The 2,971-nt window shown below is 36.8% G+C and overlaps 1 pseudogene; it reads right to left on the reverse strand.

Moving 5' to 3' along the window:
• Nucleotides 1-277: 277 nt before the first annotated feature.
• Nucleotides 278-676, reverse strand: LOC143573503 (ethylene-responsive transcription factor ERF019 pseudogene; annotated as a pseudogene).
• Between the last annotated feature and the right edge of the window lie 2,295 nt (nt 677-2,971).

Consider the following 2,971-nt stretch of genomic DNA (forward strand, 5'->3'; position numbering starts at 1 on the left):
ATAACAAACCAGAAACTCAACCAGTGTTCGAAATGAGCGGGAGAGATGGCTTAGTTCATGGATACTCAACGTCACTCGGAATAAAGATTGCGAGTCCACCATCATCAACCAAACATATGAAAACAAGAGTCTATGATGTAAACATGTATATATTTGTATAATGGCATCTTCATTCAATACCGAAACATACTGACTACGGTAAAAACAAAATTCTAGGGATCATCATACATTGTGCTTGCCAATGTATGTATACTACAAACGGTGGGAAAATAGTTGACTAAACTCCAAGATAATCATCTACAGAAATATCCAATGCAACATTTTTCTGTGTAGTTCCTTGAGACGCAATAAACTGTGCGTCTACGGCCATGCCAGCATCAGACTCAGCCTTCTGGATTGACCTAGGAGATAGATCTGTGCGTGCGGTAGGAGGTAACATAGACGGAAAGTTAAGCTTATGCAAACTTGTGTTCCCTCTCAAACAGTAAGAGGCTACATCATGAGCCACGGCTGCACCCCCGGGTGTAGAGTATGTACCTAGCCAAAGCCGCTCTTTACTTCCTGGAACTCGAATCTCCGACACCCATTTGCCCCATCGTCGGCAACGTACACCTTTGTATTTTTTTGATCCGTTGCTGCTGCTAACTTCTTCTGAGCTGGTACTCATATTGTTCATGTTAGTTTCAAAGGTGGATGGTGCATGAAGAAGTATGTGTTTGCATGGTTCATATATATAGGTTGAATAATGAAAATGTCAAAAGGCTGACCATATCCTTTGAAATCAAATATTTATTGGTCAAGCTCAACGAATTGACAATAAAGTAATAAAATATCGTTTTTTGTGACGGTGGATTTGGTATTAATTATAACGTGCAGTTCGATTTATGGAAGTCCACCGATAATGGCAAGTTGTAATGCTTTACTAAATTATATTCCACGAATAAAATGGCCAATTGGCTACCACAAACACATGTGTCTTGACTTGGTCACATTTGAAATGAAATAATATGTCAAAGGGTAAGGTCCAATAATTATCAATATCGCTAAATTCAACAAATTCCCTATTGTTTAATTTAATGTCATGTACTCATGTGTATGGTTCAATCAATAACATTAAATTCAACATTTTTATGTATCATTTTTTTCCTTTGTTTAGTTTAATGGTGTGTATCGTTCCCACGAATTCAACATGAATAGCTTATCTTCTTTGATTAAAAATGAATGGTTGTTGCACAATTTATTAGCATTAATGCCTAAGTAGCATATCAATAGAGAGAGAATATACGAGAGTTTTTGTCACATCCTAAATTTCGGGTACATGCATAACGCTGTTAAAATCACACAAATATCATCATTCAAGCACCATAGAAGTCTTTATTCATAAAGAATCAAACCAAACAAACCTGTTTTAAAAACCAACACCATAAGTTATTATAACAATCTAAACGTCTATAGCCCGTGAGTTTATAACATCGTCCTATGCAAAATTGTTGATCACCATCAATAACGTTCCATGTGCCTGGGTCACGTATTACCCTTACCTTTGTTACTTAAGAATTATTCCCCCGGCATTACACGCTTAAAATAAGCCAGCTTACGTATTACCCTTACCGTAGTTACTTAATAATTATACCCCTAACATCGTCGCGTTTCGCGACGTGTTGAGCTTAACTTCTCACGTACATAGCACGAAGGGAGGTTTTCCACATAATGTTTAGATTTTGACAGTTTTAATCTCTAAACTTTGATTAAATGCAATTAAAGTGTAAAAATACGTCAAATAAAGTTTGTGAACGAATTCGTTACTTTAATACAACATAAATTTTACATACTCATTATAAAATGAACATAAACAATAAAAAAATTGAAATCCAAAATTTTAAATGGGTCAGTTTTCGGTACTTAATACGATCCTCGTATATATTTTTTACTTTGCTTTTATTATATTTTTTTAAAAATATTTCTCATTAAACTCAAAACGATTACAATAAAGTGACAGACAAGTGGACAACAAGCTGCGTCACAACCTTCTTTTGAACAGAAAAGCCAATCCTACTAAAAACGAAGTTTTGGGACTTGGGAGCCGAATAAGTACCATGCAGTAGTGAAGGTTCATGGGGACCAGCTTGACCCCGACCATTGCCGTTTTTCGGTTAATAAGGTATATTTCGCGATTTTTGTCCAAAAATTGTTATAGGTATTAAGCGCGGTCACGCCCACTGTATTTTTTTTTCAAAAAGCTAACAGTCACCACTGATATTTTTTATAATACCCCGATTTTTCTTTTTATAAAACCTCACATTTTTATAAACATATACTCGTCAAATATACTAAAAGCTTTGTTTTTATAAAACTCAAACTTGAAGGGTTAGGGTTTGAAAATATGTTTAAACAACAACAAAAAAAATGCATTGTCAATGGGTTAGGGTTTGAAAACCATCTGGCATTCATTCAATTTAGAACTTAAATGCACTGTTTCACTGGAGGCCACCAGCCACCACTAAGCACACACCGTCGTCTGCCGCCCGCCACTATCGACCACCAACCACCAGCCGCCAAAACATAGGGCAACGTCTTCAGCCTTGGAGACACCACACAAGTCGCAGTACTTAGTGACCGCACATGGAAATCACTAATCAACAAGGTGATTGTTAATTTTAGTTTGTTATTCACTATTGTTGAGTTGTTAGACATTGTATTGGATCTATATTGATCAATGTTGTAAAACTCCCGAATAGGCGGCCGAGTACTCCCCGATTACTTCCCGCCTAGATCGAGTACTCCCCGCCTTGGCCGAGTACTCCTTAGGTATTTTCCGAGTAATCCCCTACTACTCCCGAGTACTCGCAACTCCCCAGTCGACCGCCTAGGACCGCCTAACGACTTTCATTCATTCAAAGTTCAAACTATTGTTCAAGAATTATAAAATTAGGGTTTATAATTATGGAATTAGGGATTTGGAGAAATTGAT

Source organism: Bidens hawaiensis, unplaced genomic scaffold (genome assembly GCF_021521415.1).
Source record: "Bidens hawaiensis isolate Kalapana, Puna unplaced genomic scaffold, B.hawaiensis_p1.1 tig00026469_1, whole genome shotgun sequence".
NCBI lineage: Eukaryota > Viridiplantae > Streptophyta > Magnoliopsida > Asterales > Asteraceae > Bidens > Bidens hawaiensis.